The sequence below is a fragment of the Rhamphochromis sp. 'chilingali' genome, assembly GCF_963969265.1.
Source record: "Rhamphochromis sp. 'chilingali' genome assembly, chromosome: 19".
In the NCBI taxonomy this organism is placed as follows: Eukaryota; Metazoa; Chordata; class Actinopteri; order Cichliformes; family Cichlidae; genus Rhamphochromis; species Rhamphochromis sp. 'chilingali'.
The window spans coordinates 2,614,293-2,636,209 of NC_137946.1; the positions used below are offsets into that span (position 1 = coordinate 2,614,293).

At 41.3% G+C, this 21,917-nt stretch overlaps 1 protein-coding gene across 1 annotated transcript in view; it reads right to left on the reverse strand.

The window, feature by feature from the left end:
* Positions 1 to 21,917, reverse strand: part of b3gat1b (beta-1,3-glucuronyltransferase 1 (glucuronosyltransferase P) b) — a 61,152-nt gene that overhangs the window by 31,370 nt on the left and 7,865 nt on the right. Inside the window, exon 2 of the mRNA XM_080867216.1 lies at positions 3,489 to 3,589. The gene's annotated coding sequence lies outside the window, so the exon portion shown is untranslated. The remainder of the gene's footprint in view (positions 1 to 3,488; positions 3,590 to 21,917) is intronic.

Genomic DNA, 21,917 nt, shown 5'->3' on the forward strand with positions numbered 1-21,917 from the left:
AAGGATCTGTCTGGAGAAAGAGACAACAAGAGACGGCCTGGAACATCATCTGCTCTGAGTAAGAATTGGTGGGTGACCGACAGCCACGTAAAGTGATGCATGAAGGACATGATAGATGGGGAGTTGCTTCAGCCTTTGCTATTCAAATTCAAAATTCAAATTTTATTTGTCACATACACAGTCATACACAGTACGATATGCAGTGAAATGCTTAGACAACTGCTCGTGACCTAAAGAAAAAAAAAGGAAAAGGCTATGAATAAGATAGGAAATAAATATGAAAAATTAAAAAGGGTAAATTTAACTAGGAAGGAATAAAATATAAATTAAGGTTAAAAATGAAATAACTGTACAACACAAATTAGAATGAAGGGTAAATTTAACTGGGAAAGAATAAGAAAATATATAAATTAAAGTTGAAAATAAAATAACTGTACAACAAAATACACAATACACAGTATAGAACTATATAAGAATGTATGAAGAAATATAAATAAATATATATATATATATACACAATAACAGCAGCTGTACAAGTATTAACTGGAAATGAAGAATATAGTGACCAGTGTTGTGCAATCCACATTATGTCTTGTGCAGTGCAAATATGCTTAAAGTGATTTAAGTGATGAATGGTAAATGGTAAATGGCCTGTATTTGTATAGCGCTTTTCTAGTCCCTAAGGACCCCAAAGCGCTTTACACAACCTGTCATCCACCCATTCATACACACATTCACACACTGGTGATGGCAAGCTACAATGTAGCCACAGCCACCCTGGGGCGCACTGACAGAGGACAGATGAAGTGAAGACAATGTCCAGAATGTCCAGTGTGTGTGTGTAAGAACTCTATGTGTGGGTCAGTACTGTGTGGTGGTGTGATTGAGAGACCGTATCGCCTGCGGGAAGAAGCTCCTCCTCAGTCTCTCTGTGTTGGTCTTCAGGGAGCGGAATCGCTTTCCTGACCTCAACAGAGAGAACAGTCTGTTGTTGGGATGGCTGAGGTCCTTCACCATCTTCCTGGCCTTGGTCCAGCACCGCCTGCTGTAGATTGAGTGCAGGTCAGGGAGCTCGGAGCGGATGGTGCGCTTAGCTGACCGCACAACCCTCTGTAGAGCTCGTCTGTCCTGCATGGTGCTGTTCCCGAACCAGGTTAAGATGTTTCCCGTCAGGATGCTCTCTATGGTGCAGGAGTAAAAGTTCCTGAGCACCTTGGAGGGCAGTTGGAAGTCTCTCATGCGTCTGAGGTGGTAGAGACGCTGACGAGCCTTTTTCACCACGGTGTTGATGTGACAGGACCATGACAGGTCCTGCGTGATGTGAACTCCGAGGTATTTGAAGCTGTCCACTCTCTCCACTGGGCACTCGTTGATGACAGGGGTCTGGTAGTTCCTCTCCTGCTTAGTGCTGAAGTCCACTATCAGCTCCTTTGTCTTACTGACGTTTAGAAGGAGGTTGCTCCTCTGGCACCAGTTCTCCAGATTCCTAATCTCCTTCAGGTAGGCCGTCTCGTTGTTATCAGAGATCATGTTTAGTGAATAAGGATTAATCTTTCTGCTGCTGTTTGGTGCAAGAGTGAGCAAGTCAAAAGTTTTTGGGGGGTTTAATGTCACTGAGTTTCTCCAAGGGCATAGAAGCCTGAAACCAAATAGTGTTGAGGGTCATGCCAGGACACTACAGGGATGTCCAAGGGCCTTCTGTTTTGTCTTCTGACAAGAGATTGCTTAATTAAGTGAAAACTGACATCAGGGTGGTTAACCCTTGCGCTGGAGGTGATGTGGGAGGAGATAAATCCAGGCTGATAAAAACTCGAAAATCATCAGATGGACCAGATATGATTTGATATACCTTTATTAGTCCCACAAGGGGAAATTTCATAAATTAGATATGGCAACATCTGGTTGTTGTCTTGTTGGTAATTATCCAGCACAAGGCTTTGGAAAGACAGCTGAACATTTTGGGGCTGCTGTCTTTCCAAATGTAAGCCCAACTCTAAAATAGCAAACTGCCTTCCATTTGATTCTAAAGAGGAACCTGAATTCAGGGTGGATTGGCAGGACTTTGAAGGCGCTTGTAATTTTGACTAGCGTGACCTACGATTATTTGCATTTCAGGGAAAAGTCATCTCTAGGAATTAAGCTATTATTGTTTGGGATGAGTCTGATATCTATAATGATTTTTTTCTGGAATATTTTTTTGGTTGCAGTGCCTAATAAACTGTTGAGAAAAGGCGATTAAGGAAAGGCCTAATCATGAATCCCTCGTAAACGTCTTTCATGAAAAACCTTTTATTGAAAAATTGATGAAATATGGTTTAGATAATTTTTTAAGGCTTCTTTCGTTGGTTGAATACTAATAGTAAGTCGTAATTGCTTAGTGGGAATGTGTGGGCAGGCTGGGCAGAAATGGCCACTGGAATGAAGGTAGCAACACTTTGACACTGAGCATCCAAAGTTGTTGAAATTACTGCAAATTGTGCAGTCTCCGAAGTGCATGGTGGATGTAACATTCTGATCTATACTTTGTTGCAGTAGCATGCTATCTTGCTAGCATGCTAACAATATGGGTTCAGGAGTTTTGGGAGGGCACTTGGAGCTAAGTGGGCTTTTGAGTAGGATAATGGAAGCTGTAGTTGGATGGAGGACTGAAAAACTGGAATCTGGGTGTCAGATATGGTAGCAGAGGAAAGCTGTAATGGAGGAATGGTTAAGAATGGAACTGATATTGTGGGGCCAACAGCATAGACTGAATTAGAGGTAAGAGGCAGCTGCATGTAATGGTAGACAGCATTTTGGCAGCTTGGTGGAGGGGAGAAGGAATCTTTTTCTGTTAACTAAACTTGCTTCAGGTTGCTTATGAAGCTGCAAGGCATGCTCTGCTTTTGCCTCTACCTGGAAGAGGATCAGTTTTATTTGTTGTTTGGAACGAGAGTTTTGAGATGCTAAGAATATCTGGAAGAGTTTTGCCTTGTTATTGGAGTTAAAGCTAATAACTCTCTCTTTTAGAGCCAGGCTATGGGACAGTCAAAAATTCTTGATGGCTAATTATTTTCAGGATAATGGAGAAATTTCTGAACCCAACACTGAGATGAACTTGAGTTTCAGGAGAGTTTTATATAGTGAATCATATATATATATATATATATATATATTATAATTTTGCATGAATTAGTCTGATAATGGAAATACTTGAAAAGTATTCTAACTACAAGTCAGGCAAATTTATCTGTAGGAAGACTCAAATGTATACCTTGTGTACCTTGTATGAAAGCTACTTAACTATTATAATGGGTCACAATACTGTGGTTTAGGATTGAACCCATTAGTTTAGAGTCAGTTATTTGTGTGTGTGGTACAGGAATAAATAGGGATGAATGTTGTAGGAATGGATGTTGTATACGTAAATATACAACAACAAATAATGCATGTATGTTGTATAATTATGGATGAATGGAGTCCATAAATGCAAATGCGAATTCTTACCTTACCTATGTTTACAGCTAACAGACATGACCATTCCAACAACAGATGCTGCTCCACTCCGTATGCATAAACTTGAGGACCAGCAGTTCAGTGATGTCATTTAACTCTAGAAAGAAGAAAACATACAGAGGGTTTAGATTCAACTGATGGCACAACAGAAAATTAATGAGACAAAAGATCTGTTAAAGAGCATTCTTGGTCAAATGTCCTGCATGATCAGCATTTCAAGTCTTTAATTAAAATGATGCGATCTCTAATAAAACTAAAGCTGCTCTCAGACATCAATGCCAGGAAATGATGGGAAGATCAGGGTTTAGACATTGTTCAAAAGTCTCACAGCTAACAGGACAAGGGTTCATGTGTCCAGCATATATGAGGTCGGACACTCGTTGTGAATTCTCCTGCTCTGTTCTCAAATGAGGTCATCCAGACACTATACTGACTTTCTAGTAGGGAACCCTCAGAGAACCTGTTAAATGTGTTAAAATGAAAGTATTTAATGACCTGAACTGACTGCATTTGATGCATAAAGCAAATGCATGTCGAATATCACCTAGAAAGGTTTGGGCTGCATTGCATATGTGATTATATTTTATAATTGGCTCCCTCTAGACTTCCATATGTGAACCAAATGTTTACCATCCCGCTTAAAATAAGATAAATCACTTTTTCATTAGCATTTTTTGTGTGCTTTTGGTGAGATTCATTAACAGAAGTGATTTATGTTTGAGGACTAGTCCATATGGATGATTGCAAAAACAAATGCTTTATAGAAGACTTTCATCATGTGTACTTGGGTGTTTTAACTGTTTTCTGCAGTCTAGGCCCCACAGCTTTCAATCTACACAGATATCCTGACAATACAGCCATCCACTCTGTATGCTTTCATTTTCCTCTTCTCTTTAGGCCTCTCTTCATGAGGCATATCCTCTGCTGGTTAATCACAAGTCTTTAGACATCATTAATCCTTGATTAAAGAAGATCAATCCCAGTCTGAGATCAAAGGTTATGCCAGCTAATTAACACATCAGAACAGGACTAATACGGTCATGTTTGAACAGCATGTCATTGATACAGACAAGCTAATTTTCTATACACATCAAGCTGAAAAGCAATGACTCCACCTCACCACCATTTTGCAGCCCTATTTGAAGCCTAATTAAGCTCATGGTTGAGAATAGCCACAGATGTGAAATGATATAACATAAAGGTGTCAGCCTAGCAGTGACAAAAGGTTTAATCGCCATCACATGGCTGTTTGCCCTTTCGTGGTAAATGGACTGGTTCTTATATAGCGCTTTTCTACTCTGTCTGAGCACTCAAAGCACTTTATACAACTAATTCATTCACACAATCACTTCTAAGCTTAAGTGCTAAGTATCTAACATTCATACACATCCACACTCCGATGGATGCATCGGAGAGCAACATGGGGTTAGTATCTTGCCCAAGGATATTTGGCATGCAGCCTGGGATCGAACTGCCGACCTTCTGGTTAGTGGCTGATCTGCTCTGCCACCTGAGCTACAGCCACCCCACAGCCACCCCCTTTCAGCCCTTTCAGCTTCAGCAGCATGGTTTAGATGGAGATTCTGAGGCTTACCATGCACTGGAGATCTCCCCTAAAAAAGACTGCACTTTTGGAGGAGAGAATGAAACAAATGGAGCTTGATAATCTCTGTCAACAGTTTGAAGAGGACTCAGGCTGATTTGGAATATCAGCAACGTTAGACCCAGGTGAGAGAAGCTCAATGAATGCAGGAGGAGGCACCACAGGGCAGGGAGACCTTAACTAAGCGCTTTGACAGGAGTCACCGTTTAAAGGAAGCAGAGAAAGAGTTGGAAAGAGCCAAACCTCTTACTTCTCTCCTCAAGTCAGAGAGGAGCGATATCTCACCAGAAATGCCACAATTTTCACAGACAGCTTCCGTACGCTAGCTTCACCCTCCCAAATAAGGACAGGGCATGCTCAAATTGCTATGAGTGTCCCCCAGTTTACCATAATGTTCCTACCAATACTGCTAAATGGGAACATCTGTCCCAACACCTGCCGCTGGGCCACTGGCATTATTCATGAGAGGTACCCCTGCGGCCTCTGTACAACACCCACTGGGTCCTGAAGTTATTTCTCCAGGGAGGTCAGCTGTGGCTGCATCTTCAGCTACTCGGTCACCTGGCTTGGCAAGGCAAATCGACTCTGGACCTTTGGTTTCCATCTCCACATCCGCGAGCATAGCACCAGTCCCACCGGTGGCTCAGTCTGTTAAGTTCAGTTCAGGCCAGCCTTCAATCATCCCTACTCTTCAAACACTGCCGGTTAATGCTGTCTATCCCTCCATACTAGTCATATTCCATCCGCTGGACCAGAACTTCTAATTGCTTCTGTTTATGGCATTCCCAGACCTACATTACCGGTATTTGAAAGTGGAAGGGAGAGTGATTTTGCTCTACTCAAGATGGCATTGGACGACCTGCTGAGTAGTCACACCCACCTTGGTGAGCAGTATAAAAATCAGGTGTTTCTTAGCCAGGCATTTAAAACTCCCTAGTGCTTTACAAATGGCAAACACAACTTGAACTTCCGGCTTGAGTCAACGCTGGTGCATCTGGCTGTCGCTACTCACCGGTACATTTTCGATTATTTGGATTATTTGGATTCAGATTTGAATGAAAAGGGACATTCACACTCAGGCCAGATCAATCTCTGCCAGATATTGATTTGTAACAATTTTCCTCAACGTCTGCTATTTCAGCTGAATGTGCTCTGACATCTTATTCCCAGTGAGCTGCACTAGCTTAACTGTTTGAGCTATTTTAGACTACCCATTCATCGCTCCGGCCAGCACGGCTCCTTTTCCTCCACATCGTCCAAGATGTGGGCGAAGATGTTTTTGAGCTGGTCGGCACTATTGTGGATTCTCCTGATGCTCGTCTGGCTCCTATGGCCGGACTGCTCCGCTATACGGCCACTGAGCTCCTGCGCCTTTGCGGTCAGCTGTCGCTCCCTTCGCCGGCAGAGCTCCACTACCACCCGGACATCACTTTCCAGCCTTGTTGGAGATACATCCATTGTGGGTCCCGCAGGATTTTCCTCTATCCATCCATCCATTCACTTCCGCTTATCCTTTTCAGGGTCGCGGGGGGCGCTGGAGCCTATCCCAGGCTGTCATAGGGCGAGAGGCGGGGTACACCCTGGACAGGTCGCCAATCTGTCGCAGGGCCAACACACAGAGACAAACAACCATTCACACTCACATTCACTCGCACATTCAAACTTAGTGGCAATTTGGATTATCCAATTAACCTATCCCCACAAGCTGCATGTCTTTGGACGGTGGGAGGAAGCCGGAGCCACTAGGTGTGAATGTGCGAGTGAATGGTTGTCTGTCCCTGTGTGTTGGCCCTGTGACAGACTGGCGACCTGTCCAGGGTGTACCCCGCCTGTCGCCCTATGACAGCTGGGATAGGCTCCAGCGCCCCCCGCGACCCTGAAAAGGATAAGCGGAAGTGAATGGATGGATGGACGGACTTCTATTCTACTCCTGGTGATTTGTTGTTATATTATAATAATTGTTTACTCAATGTCCTTGATTCTCTGGCTCCTGTAAAAGCTCACTCTGTTTCCTTCGCTCGCTCTGCTCCCTTGTTTACCTCTGACCTCCGAGCATTAAAGGCCAAAGCTCGGCAGCTAGAGAAAGAAAATGACACCAGGTAGATACAAGAAATCTGGTTTAATTGTTGATGCAGAAATCTACAAATTCCATGTACTTCAGTATAAAGACTCCATCAACAAGGCCAAACAAAGTTTCTACTCAGGTATTGTCAGTTCTTATGAGGGTAACGCAAGGATTTTGTTTTCAGTTCTCAAAAAAACAAATTCAACCCCCCAGCGCTTTACCACCACACTTCTATTCTTCTGAAACCCGTAACTCCTTGATGCTGTTCCTTTAGTACAAAAATTAATAACATTCACCAGCAACTCAGTTCAAATGTTGTGTCTATCCCCTCTCCAGAACCTTTTCTCTATTTTGAGCTGTTTTCCACTTTTCATCTTCCTTATTTATCTGCTATTTCTGAGTTTATATGTAGGTCAAAGCCTGCCACATGTCATCTTGACCCTATGTCTACAGGGAAATCCTGCCTCTCTTGCTTACTCCCACTCATCTTTGCTATCATCCAGTCTTCACTCACCAGCGGTATCGTTCCCTCTTTATTCAAGATTGCTTCAGTCACTCCCATACTGAAAAAACCTTCTTTAGACCGTAACAACTTTAACAACCTCCGTCTGATTTCTAATCTGCCCTTCATCTCTAAAATACTCGAAAAAGTAGTTGCAGCTGAACTTCATTCACACCTGGTTAATAATAACATCTACGAGAGATTTCAATCTGGTTTTCGTTCATGTCACAGTACAGAAACTGCTTTACTTAAAGTCACTAATGATCTTGTAATCGGAGCTGACTCTGGTCTTCTCACCATTCTCATCCTCTTGGATCTGAGCTCAGCCTTCGACACCATCTCTCCTTCCGTCCTTGTAAACAGACTTTCCTCTCTCGGCATCTCTGACACACCCCTAGCCTGGTTTCAATCATATCTCCTTGACCGCTCCCAGTTTATTCAACTGAAATCATTCTGCTCTTGTCTATTCCTGGTCACTTCTGGTGTACCCCAAGGTCCAGTCTTAGGCCCTCTTCTCTTCATAATATACATCCTCCCTCTAGGTACCATTTTCCGCAAATTTGATCTTCACTTTCACTTGCTGATGACATCCAGTCATATTTCTCCTGCGGACCTGATTCCTCCCTCCCACCTTCTCTCTAACAGAATGTCTATCTGAATTTAAATCCTGGTTTAGCTCTAATTTTCTTCAAGCTCAATGAGGAAAAACTGAAATCCTCCTTATTCTCACCAAATCCAACCTTTTGAAGGCGAACTGTTTCTCACTCACTATCCATAACTCAGTTTTCCCTTCTCCTCAGGTTAAGAGCCTTGGTGTCATCCTAGACAGTTCACTTTCCTATAAATCTCACATCACATCTATTTCCATCTACGTAACATTAACAGATTGCTTCCTTCTCTTTCCACCCAGTCTACGTCCATTCTTGTCCACAGTCTTGTTACCTTCCGTATTGACTACTGCAATTCTCTTTTGCATGGTCTCCCCCAAAAATCCCTCCATAAGCTTCAACTGGTTCAGAACTCTGCTGCTCGCATTATCACCAGAACCCCTCCTACCAGCACATCAGCCCTGTTCTTCAGGAACTTCACTGGCTCCCAGTGAAATTCCGGATAATATACAAACTTCTTCTGTTCACCTTCAAGGCCATTCATAACCTCGCACCTCCTTACGTGTCTGACCTGTTAAGCGCTACCTTTTCTGACGCTCACTTCAATCTTCTTCTTCTATCCAGCTTTCTGTGCCTTGCTTCCGCCTCACCACCATGGGAAGCAGAGCTTTTAGCTGCTCTGCTCCCAGGCTGTGGAACTCTCTACCCCCACATATAGGAAACACTGGTGCCCTCTCCCAGTTTACATCTCAACTCAAAACCCATCTGTTCACATCTGCATATTCACTGTGAACCCACTGTTTGTTAATTTTATCTTGTGCTTTTGTTTTATTGTTCTTCATTGTGTTATTGTTCTATTATGTGTTTTTATCTATTGTATAGTGTCCTTGCGTGTTTTGAATGTAGAGCAGAAGTATGGCCAGCCAAGACAGCCAGTCGAGTCAGAGTTGAGTGCAATCTGAAGCACTCCAGCACTGAAAATAGGAGATGCAATTGCCTTTGATGCTTTTGCATTATCTTATGCCAGACCTTTGCTGCAGTGGACACCCATCACCAGTCTTTATGCCCCAAAGGAAGCTGTAATATCTAGTCTTTGCGGCACTGAATGTAGGCTTGCTTGGGCCCCCAGCCAGGCAGATTCCTGCTGCTCTGAAATCCACAAACTGGAACAGGAAGACTACGTAGCCAAGATCTCATTGAAAGAAGCTGGCCAGACAGAGGAATCGTGTTTTATTGCACATCACATGGTGCAGCATAATGGTAAGAACAGGATAGTCTTTAACTGTTCATTGCAATACCATGGTCGGTCACTGGATGACCAGCTTTTACCAAGGCCCTAGTTCCTTCACTCCTTGGTGTACTCATTTTATTTTGCCAGCACGCTGTGGCCGTGAGTGGCGAAATTAAAGGAATGTTCCACCAAGTACGCCTATCACCCCAAGACAGACCACTCTTGCGCTTCCTCTGGAAAGAGATGCACAGAGAAGAGGAGCCATCCGTATATGAGTGGCAAGTATTAACATTAGGGAGAAATTGCAGCCCTTGTTGTGCAGTATAGGCCTTTCAACGCCGTGTCAAGGAGAGCAGGGATGTAACCACCAACCTGGCTAACATAGTCGAGTCATTTTATGTTGACAAAAATGTATGACCAAAGCAGAAGAGGCCAAGTGCTTGGTGGACAGCCTGGAACAGTTGTTAGCAGAAGGAGGATTTGAGATAAGTCAATGGTCCTGTAATATTTCCGCTACCACTGAACATCTTCCACCTGCAGCCAGGTCCACAGCTAGTGACCTCTGGCTGTCAAAGAGCAGTAGTGGCCTTCAAACGCTAACCCTTGGCATGCAGTGGAACTGTCTCACACTGGGCTATAAACAACAATCCAGTGACTTTGCGTCTGTCAGGAGTTGCAGTGCGGATGAGGGAAGGAGGACCCAAACGCTGGACTCACAGGTGGGTGAAGGTTGGTGTTTATTGTAGACAGAGTGAACAGAACAGAAGTAGGAAATGGCTGGTTGGCTGGACGGCTGACTGAATGAAAGACTGACTGACAGAACTGACAGAACTGGGACAACCTAACAGCAACAACATAACATCAATGACGCGACAGTGAACAGAAGGAAACTGAGGACTTAAATACTCTGACTGATGATGACGATTGGAGACCAGTGAGTACACAGCTGAACTTAGTCTGACTAATGATACATGGAAATAACTGGAACACAATACACAGGCGGTATGCTGGCACAGAAAACAGGAAGTGAGAAAACTGAATGTGGGAAATAAACTGAACATGATAAAACTGAAAACGCTGGGTCAACGACCCAGGAAACCTGACAGCGCCTACTCTCAAGAAACTGTATAAGACACTCGCTAGCCAGTGTGACAATTGTTATCCGGGATCTCTGGAAACAAGACCTAGGCTGGGATGACCAGATTAAACCGCAGCACTTTCTCGACCAGTGGTTGACCTGACAGAGGGAACTTGCTCATCTTCCGCACCTACACATTCCCTGACAATACTCATAGACAACATGGACAACTTCATGTATTCTGTGATGCATCAGAGAGGGCCTATGGAGCTGTTGCACTTTGGTACATGAAAAAGGAAAGACCATCTCTGAATGAAGGAGGGGGCCTAACGGTGTGTTCACACCGAACGCGATGGACGCGAATAAAACGCCCCAAACGCCCCTAATTTGACGCGTGTACATTCGCGTCTCAACGCGTGTCCAAGAAAATTCCATCATATTTTGACGCGCGTGAACCGGAAATGTGGGAGGAATGTGGGAGGGAGTTGTGCCAGACCGGTATCTTTGCAAGATGGCAGCTATCGAGCTAGCGCTTGAAGAGAGAGTCTCCCTTCTCTATGTACTGTGGAGAGCAGAGTAGCGGCGTAAAGGACATCCTCGCCGTACCTGGGTCCATCAGGTCCTCCAGAGGCATGAGCAGTTTGGTGAGTTTCACCACTTGCTCCAGGAGCTGCGCCTGGATGACGGCCGATTCCAGCGCTATCACCGTCATTCACTCGGCCAGTTTGAGGACCTGCTTTCCCTCGTCGGTCCCAGCATCGCCCGCCTAGACACCAACTACAGGCGCTCAATCCCACCTGCAGAGCGCCTGTCCGTCTGCCTGAGGTTAGTAAAACTATTTAATACGGTAGTCCTTTATTGATATCTGTGCTAATATGCTAATCCATCCAGTTATACACTGCTAACATGGATGTGCTATGCTAACAGTGAATGCTGTCGGTGTTTACTGAAAGCAAACTGTGGTACAGAGACGACTCTTTATAATATTTCTAGTGATACTCAGAAGCTCTCATCAAGCCCCGATTTAATTCGATTTATGCTGTTATCAGTGTTTGCATGATAGCATGGCTGTGGTGTCACATCAATGTATGCGCTCGGTGTTTGCTGATATCAAACTGTAGCATTAGGACCACTGAGTTAACCTTGTAGTGATACTCACTCCTTTTTATTTAGACCTGGTTTAATTCTGGGATAGTTGAATATTTGTATATAATCCCTGCAGCTGTCAGACTCTATAGCAGGGGTCACAGCCTTTATTGAAACAGAGTTAGATAAAACTGTGAACAGTTTGGTTCATCTCTAGTTACATGGTTCTATCTTGATAAGCTGTCTTATCACAGATTAATTTTTCAAAAATATTAATGATTTAAGCAAGGAAAGGGCTACATGTCAACATACAACTCTTTATTTCTATTAATGTCTTACTTCATTCCTACCTGATTGACATGTTTAGGAATTATGAGTGATTGGCTCACTGTAGTTGTGAAAGTTGCTACCAATCAAATTATGATATGTTAAAGTTAAAACAAAACACAACTGTTTTAGATATGATCTAATATACATTTTGTAATTATCCTTATAATTACAAAAGGTTTTATGTAAGATTCATGTTTTGTGATTTAAATCTGACATCACAAAAGTATTTTGGAATTTGAATAATGTATTTTGTAACTGCAGTACACATAATACTGATTTTGAACAATTTTGTCCAGGTTCCTTGTCACCGGGGACTCCTTCAGGACCATCGCGTTCAGTTTCAGAGTCGGTGTGTCAGATCACCCCCCAGGCAGCGACGTCCATCTGGGACTGTCTAGTGGACGACTTCATGGCTGTGCCTTCACCTGGAGACTGGCGCTCCATCACAGAGGGATTCCAGGAGCGCTGGAACTTTCCTCTGTGCTGTGCAGCTCTGGATGGGAAGCACGTCCAGACAAAGGCACCCCATATATCATATAGGAGACACACACATTGATATACACTAAATATTCATTTCATTTCTTTTTTGTGGTGCCCAAATTGATGCACCTGCTTGATTTTGTTTAAACAATTATTGCACACTTTCTGTAAATCCAGTAAACTTCTTTTCACTTCTCAAATATCACTGTGTGTGTCTCCTGTATGATATTTAACTGACATTTTTTATTGTAACAACCAACGATTTATACAGGAAAATAATGGCTATTAACAAGGTTGCCCAAACTTCTGCATCCCACTGTATCAGTATATTTTGTCATTAGTATAATATGAAATAAATTCTACATGTGTCAAGTTGTGTGCCAACATTTGCTGTGTAGTAGAACTGAGACATTAGTCATTATAAAAATTTATTTGAAATAATATTAAAAGTCTCAAACAGAAAAACATTAAACATAAATATATAAAATATAAGAATTTACAGAGAGACAGGAATAAAAAGGACCAGCTGCTCTCCAGAGCAGGAACAAGGCTGAGGAGGAAATGCTCCATTGGAGACTGGTGTGGCCTCTTCAGGGACTCCAGGATGGCCAGCTCCACCGCCGATGGACCGTCCTGGGACCCGTCCCTCATCTGCCTCGGAGCCGTCCTCCTCTGTGGGCCTGTAAAACAGCACAAAACACAAAGAAATGAGAAGGCTGCTACTAGATTTTAATTTCAACATTGAGAAAAAAAACAAAACAATAACAGGATATAATCAGATTGGTTGTAGATATTTAGTAAAGGTGATCACAAGGGAATCCCACCGACTAAAAAGGTATCAGTGCTTGCTGTACATATCTGTGGGTGCAGCAGCAGGAGCTCAGGGACTGGGGATGCTCTGCTGCAGAATCAGTTCGTTCTATCAATACAGTATTAAATGTTAACAGGTTGGATATAATAATCGTAGAGTAGACAGTGGTCCCTCATTTATTGCAGGGGTTCTCAGAATAACTAGCCCCTGGCCACACACTTTATACACTGTTTTCCCCACACTCATGAACATTGGTCACAGTTCTCACAATTGATTCTCAAAGTGCAAACCTTTGTAGATTGCAAAACGTAAAAGTATTATTATGCCGCGGTTTGTCTTCATCTGCCCGCCACTTTCGTGCGCCTTTTTCCCTCACGGTGCAGGTGTCTATTTCTGAATGAGGCTCATAGTTATGGGTGTTTTTGTGTTGTTTTTTCTATTGGACGCGATGGTTATCAAAACCAAACGTGATAAATTTGGCAAGCGCAGGAGATTTGTCAATCAGGCTGCAGAATGCAATGCTGTACTGTGCAATAAAAAATCAGCGAAAAAGCAAAGCAGTGACGGATGAACAGCGGGACCACTGTGTGCTGTTTATTAATAAACAATAAAATATATTCCTAAATGACAACATGCATAAAAGCAGAACGGTATTTGTACGTCAGTGGGAAAATAGCGGTGGCTTGCTAGCTTTTGTGCGGCTTCCCCGGGTCAGTGAAAACTTTCAAAAGAGAAATGAATGAACTTACCAGGTTGCCCGATCTCTTCACATATCTTCCTCCAAGCTCGGTCCTTTTTATTCCTGTCTCGGTACTGAAAGCAGCTGGTGTTGTACAGCTCCGAGTTGTTTGCTACCGCATTGATTAGCCTTCCCCTCCATTGAAGTATGAAAGGCTTTGGCTGGATCTGCCCCTTTGACCTAGGTAACAGCCACGTCACCAGGCTCCTGATTGGTTGTCGCGGCGCAATTTGACGCTGGAGTTCAGATTTTTCCAACTCGAGCGGTAGACGCGAAACGCGCGTATGCACAAAATGCAACACAAAAACTCACGCGCGTGGTTTTATTCGCGAGTCAAACGCGCCAGACGCGCTGCACTGACGCGCGTTTCACGCGTTTTGGCGTTTTCGCGACGCAAATCTGCTTCCGAATTGTCGCGGGACCCGCAATCGCGCGTCATCGCGCCTTTCCATTGACTTTACATGTAAACCTGACGCTCTATTCGCGTCCATCGCGTTCGGTGTGAACACACCGTAAGGGTACATCTTTCGCCATCTTACAATGCTGTGATCGCAGCCATTAACCCTTTAAGACCTACCATAGAACCAAGTCCGCCAGAGCTTATAGTATATTTTTACATGCTGTGGAGCCATTTTTTGGAGCATTTCAAGTTGCTATACATCAATACAACCATTATAGCCCAAATTTTAATAATATGTCTGCATTAAGTGCATAGTAATTACATAAATTGCAAAAAAGTGCAATAAACTACAAAAAAATTTTTAAATCGTTTTTGTTTTTTTAACATATATTTCTAGCTAGAGAAATTTAAGAGGCTTATCCCTCAAAACTGTAAATACAAAAAAGTTGCACAAACTAGTTTCCCACCAAAGGAAATTTATTTTAAGTGTCTTCATAGTTTTATTTTTGAGATACACCAATTTTCATATACTGCAGGAAAAACGAAAAAATATATTATAGTGCAAATTTGCAAAATAACAGCATCTGCATCAAAATAAAATATTTCCAGCAGTGCAATATGAGTCCTCAGCATCCCAGAAACGACACAGAAAGTCATAAAGTCAAACATAACTTTTAAAAACACAAGTATAGGCTCACAAGGCCACGATGGTAAAAAACTACATTTCCGCAAAATGACGTCACTTCCGGTTTCGGGCAGGTCATGCCGGACATGCGATAGTTCACGCTGATGGATCTAGGAAGTGTTACAAACAGCTGATCGGATCGGCAAAGCGTGTTTCTGGAATATTATGTTTTTGTTGCTGCAAGTGCTTTTTATGCAGTTTTGGCAAAGCTATATGTGGAAGGAAACTGTGACCGAGGACAAGCTAACGGTTTCATATGCAAAAAAAATTATTGCGCTAGCTTACGTGGTTGCAGTGCTACCAGGATTTAAAAATAGTTACGCAAAATGAAGCGTGTCCGCTCCGACCGGCTTTAAAGGGTTAACCAACTCTCTGTGAATGTCTTTGATCATTGATCAATGGTGTTTGATCAGTGGTTGTTGATCAATGGTCATGAGAATTTGCATATTAATGATCAAGGAACTGACCTCACAGCCCATTGTTCATTCAGTGGGCTGGTTTCAGTCATTGTGCAAATGTACTGTTTATAAGGGAATGCTACGTCCATATAAACAGAATTACACACACACACACACACACACACACACACACACACACACGCACGCACGCACGCACACACACACACGCACACACACACACACACACACACACACACAACATTTTGGGATAATATTATCATGTTAGCCATTCTTTGTATAATGTTGGGTGCTAAAATTTTAGGGTTCTTCTGTCTCTCCATGTGATCAGATAATGAACATGCTCTGTCACTCTGAGGAGAATGCAATGTTGTTGAACATTTCAACAGTTGTTGAAATGTGGAAGACTGCCAGCAACTTTAAAAAGGCAAGAAAGAATCACCCGCAGATAAGATAAAGAAACACGACATTTAGCTAAAAATGACACAAGATGCTGTGGTCAGAGCTAAAAAACATTATTGAAATTTAAAAAAAAATAGCAGAAACTTTAAAAAAAGCAGTGTCCTGGTCCTGCGTCTATGACCTAAGGTTTTGAGTTCTACTCAGGAGTTTTCTAGTTTACTTATATTATAGTTCTGTATTTTATATTTGTTGTTTTCAGGCTTGTTATTATGTGGTTAAATTGGCGTTTCCTGTCTTCTTATGTCTAGTTTACTGTGTTAGTTATTGTTGTCTCTCTTTGAAGTCAGTTTTGTCGCTATTTTAATTGTCTGCCACTTCTGTCATGTGTCTGTGTTATCCATGATGTTGTTTTATGAATGTCAAGTTTGGTGTCTCTGTCTCTCTGTCTCTTTGTCTCCCTTGTCCTCGGTTCTCTAGCGTTCGCTCGTGTCTCTAGCTCCCTGGCTCTGTCTGCCTTTCAGCTCTGTCTGCCATGTTTGTGCTTTTGTCTTCCCTGGTCAAGTTGTGTGTCTTAATGTGCTCCTGTGTCTGTTACTTCCTGTTTTACTTTGATAGTCTCCTGCCTCATGTGTACGATGTTCAATTTTGCTTCCATTGTCTCATTAACCTGGATTTGTTCCCTCATTATCCTGTGTTTACGTATTGTCTGAATTTCCCTCTGCTCTTGCTCATGTCATCCATCTAGCTGTGTGCCTGTGTGTCTTGAGCCGAGTAGTTCCAGGTTACAATTGAATTTCAGTTTTTTGTATCTTGTGTTTTGGGAGAGCTCAGCAATAAAGCTGTTTTGGACTTACCCTTGTGATTTTTGGAGACCTGCGTTTGGGTTCTAATCTCCCTGCCACACATCCGATTATGACAAACAGACAAGAGCAGCCAGCAGATAAACTAAAGCATAACAAAATTAAGCTAAAAATTGCAATAACTGGAATAATAAGAACTGCCTCCTCCTGAACAGCACGAACACCAAGAAGCTGCTAATGAAGTTCAGGACCTAAAATACTGTGCCGGTCAATCTGGATAGACAGAGAGCAGATAGACACTGTGCAGAGTAGATGAGGAGGAAGTTAACCAAGATATATATTGATATTTTGCTATATTATGCAATATATATAAAATTTGAAATATTCAAAGCTGAACTTGGTGAATGAGCTTAATTGCAAAAGATTTTCAAAATATCAGCTTAAGTGTGAAAACTGCGAGTACAAAAAAAGAGAAAAATATGCTAAATAAAGCCAACAAAGTATCTAAACTGAGCATTTAGTGAAATTTACATTTTCAAAAAAAAACAACACAAAAAGATGCAAAACCTGGAACTGAAGCGCATCAAGATGAAGAAGAACTGAAACAAGTGCTGAACGAGTGAAAAAGGCCTGAAATAAGCTCAGCCTGAATCTCTAAACTCTAAACAGGCAGTTTCTGATTGGTGGCAGCTTGTGAACACCCCTCTGACACAAACGCACACGCGTATACATCTCCACCAAACAATGTTTACAAATATGGACACACACACGCACCATGGAGTGAACAGTGATTGTGAGAGTGTGGCCTCTGTGTTTCAATGCCAATCATGTCTGAATCAATGTCTGCCTTCTATACAGTCGTTGGTGTGAATCTACTGAATTTGAATCCACCAAGCAGAAGCAGCTTGTTTACTTTTTCGCACCAAAACAACTGTGGCTACTTCATTTAGGAGATGGGACGACTGGAAATAGAGACTTCCAGCTCTGGTTTGAGTGAAATTTGTATCACTTCCCTTTAACTCCCACATCAATGTATCAAAACATAAAAACCTATGTTTCGGTATATAATTTGTGTTGGACGAGTTAAAATTGAGCGAGTAAGAAGAATTTATTTGGACATGAGGAACAGATTCAGAGAGAGTTGTGCACTCTAGCTTAACTGCAGAGAAAACATAGCAAATCACGTGTTTTATAAAAAATCATCATGATGCGACAAAAAACCTGAGCAGGGATTTTATGAAAACGGTAAAAGATAAGCAAAAGCTGAATTATGCCATAATAACCAAATGGTTTGAGAGCATTTTGAGTTTAAATAGTGCTTCTAAGTGAAAGGATGTGGAAATAGTGACGTTTAAAAAACAGCCACGTTTTAACAGATTTCTGGAAGCTTTCCATAACGGGGGCAGAAAATCCATAAAAACCTGAATGTTTTAAAAAGTATAAAAAGTCAGAAATAGCAGAAAATATGACCAGAAAGAGCAGAAGTAGCAAAATACTGTAAAACTTGAATTGCTAAAAGTATGCAGAAGTACGAAAGCTACTTGAGGACGAATAATACTAAAGAATAAAGAGAAACAGGAACACAAAAGTGCATTCATACGATTGTGTTCCTGTTTCTCAACTAGAAAAATAGCCATTTCCTGTGAAAATGCAGTGTGAATTCAGTAATTTATAATAAAATAAAACTTTTTCAGCTGAAAACTGCTGAAGAAGCTGAAGTTACCGCTAAACAACTTATTCAACTGTGAGAAATTGTCAGAAAAGTGGGAAAGAACAGCCAGCATATAAACTGAAGCATCACAAAATTCAGTGACTGGAGTAATAAGAACTGAACAGCACCAACACCAAGGAGCTGCTAATGGGGTTCATGAGCAGTCTGCATAGATACAGAGTAGAACGACTGTGCAGAACAGATGAGGAGGAAGTTATATATTGATATATTATGCAATATATATTAAATATTTTAAATATTCAAAGCTGAACTTGAGGAATAAGTTTAATTTAATTGAATAAGCTTTTCAAAAATATCAGCCATCTTAAGTGTGAAAACTAAGAGCCAGTGACATTTTATTTTTCAAATGAAAAAAAAAAAGATGCAAAATCCGGAGCTGAAGCTCATCAAGATGAAGAAGAACTGAAACAAATGCTGAACGAGAGAAAAAGACCTAAAATAAACTCAGTGTGAATCTATAAACGCTCTATGTAAACAGCAAGCAGTTTCTGATTCAGGGCAGCTAAACACCCCTCACACACACACACACACACACACACACACACACACACACACACACACACACACACACACACACACACACACACACACACACACACACCATGGAGTGAACAGTGACTGTGAGAGTATGGTCTCATGGCCTCTGTGTTTCAAGCACTCTGAAGTCCGCTGCTTCCTTGCTCGTCTGTACTTCAGTGAACGGGAGAACGCAGCGCGATCATTCTGCAGTTGGAACAGCAGTGTACTTGATATCATCACAGCGCCGCTCCAGTGTTTTTTCTGCCAAGCCCCATAAATATAACTTTGATTAATATTTGCAATGGAAATCACACATGATATCCAAAAATTTGTTAAATTAATACAAAATTTAAGTAGAAAATTTGCTAAGGAAAAAAACTCTTTTAAGCACTTTGGCAAAATTTGCTTTTACATACAATCTATTTCATAATGTCTAATAAGCTTCATATAGTTAAGCATAATTACAAAATGGCGCCGGTGAGGTCGGCTGCCGTGCTGGATGCTCTGCCCCAACTTCTCCACTTTTTGCAGTTTTTTGTCACTTTTTGCTATATCTGCGATAATCTTGCATGGGCATCATGCAAAACACACAAATCCGCTACAGTAGAGACACTTTGGTTTCTATTGGTCTACAATACACGAACATTTCACCATGTTTAACTATATATATATATATATATATATATATATATATATATATATATATATATATATCTACACAGCAAATTCAAAAGTGTTACATTTTTTGGTGTTAATAGTCTTCTTGCAAAAGTAGAGTTAATTTTACTCTAAGTAGAGTCACATTCTTTTAATGTAACTCTGAGGTGTAAAATGATAGTAGTTAAAATCGAGTGTTAAAAATGAGTCTTTCTCTGTCAAATCTGGAGGTGTTACAATGGAAACATTAACTCTTGACCTCTTAACTCTGAACTCCTAGAGGGGCTATGACACCAACAGAGTAAATTCACAGACTCCGCCCCCAGCACGGCTCCAATCGAAGCTGAAGTGAAGCCGTTTCAGAACATTTTGCTCTACATATTTGAGTTGTTTGCCATGCTTGGTAAGTCATTTTTTCAAAGATTGTTTCAATTATTATTATGAGCTTTTACTTCTGTGGCTCTTTGGAGTTGAGACAAAGCTGTGTGAAAGGCATTAGCCATGTTGCTCGGTGATAGCATAATATTCTGTTTTAGCTAGCTGAAAGGTATTGTTTGCGGGCAAATACCACAGCCTTGAAAAAAAGCTTGCATGTGAATTTTCAGTCAAATCTTTGGTCAAATACACCTAAAACAATGTGTAGAATGTGAAATGTTGGTATAATGGTGCTACTTGAAGCCTGAAAACGATCGCCCATAATAAAAAAAAAACGAGCAAACAGCAGTAGCAGACGTCCTGACTGGATTCTACGTTAGCATAGATCCCTCCAGAGTTTTGTGCACACGGTTTAGGTAAAAATGAAAAAGTTTTACATTTAGTTCAGTATTACCTGGCTCAAAGAGGATTCCTTTTTTTTTTACTGTGCTGCAATTGTTTACTGGATTATTTGTGCCATTAATTAGTGTCAACTAATTTTTATTCGATCTCCGCACAGGATATGCTTGTGAAGATGGAATATGGGGGAGAGCAGAAGTGCGTTGAAGTTCCACAAAGGGATGAATGAAGGACATGCATATTGTATTGAAGAAATAAGTGTTGAGAATGCTGTTATTTGCATTTACCAGCTCACCTATGTCAGACCTTTTGATAAACAAAATTCTAATGAAAGTGAGAACATGTATACTGTTACATCTTTCAGAAAATGTTTTGAAATTGTGGTGCACAGTTCAGAATAAATGTTTTTCAAAAACCATTGCATCTTTTTAGTAAATGTTTATTTCCAAAAGAAATTTCTAGAAGTTCAGAACAGTAAAATTCCCGCTTTTTAGAATGAATTAGAAGATAACTCTTACGTAGTTAAACTAAAATACTCTTTGAGAGTTAATATATAAACTCTTAACACCAAGTGTTAAATTATCAACTCCAGACAGATTTGGTGTTTAACACTAAATCAGAGTTAACGTACCAACTCTCCAAAAAGAGTTAAATTAACACTCTCTGGTGTGGACCCATATAGACACTTTAATAGTGTTGAAATCAAATCCGACAGTGTTAATTTGGACATGCTGGATTTGCTGTGTATATATATATATATATATATATATAGATATAGATATATATAGATATAGATATAGATATATATGTCAAACCACAATTGCGACAAACCCCTCACGGAGCATCGGGGACTCAGTAAGTCGACCTCGGACACATCGACTGACGCCGAGGGGATTGCAACAAACTGCAGACCTGTTAACATCACTGAGAACCTTTACACAGGTCCTCGTTTCAAGGACTTGAAGCCTCCCCAGGAGTGACAGAGAGAGAGGATGAACGTTTACAGAGGTTTCTGTTAACATGAATGTTCCAAATGTTCAATAAACATATTAAGTTCGTATATTTTCCCTTTTTTCTCGAGTCTGTTTGCTCATGCAAAATGAAATCTGATTAATATAGAATAAACATGATATTTAATCAAAATTAATCCACAGTAACCCTGTGATGAATCTGATTAAACACTTTAATTGTTTGGCAGCACTAATATACACTGAACAAAAATATAAACGCAACACTTTTGTTTTTGCTCCCATTCCCCATGGGATGGACGTAGAGACCTAAAATTCATTCCAGATACACAATATAACCATCCCTCCCAAACAGTGGTCACAAATCAGTCCAAATGTGTGGTAGTGGGCACATCTGCTATATTGAGATAATCCATCCCACCTCACAGGTGTGCCACATCAGGATGCTGATCTGACATCATGAGTAGTGCACAGGTGTACCTCAGACTGCCCACAACAAAAGGCCACCCTGGAATGTGCAGTTTTGTCTCACAGCAAAA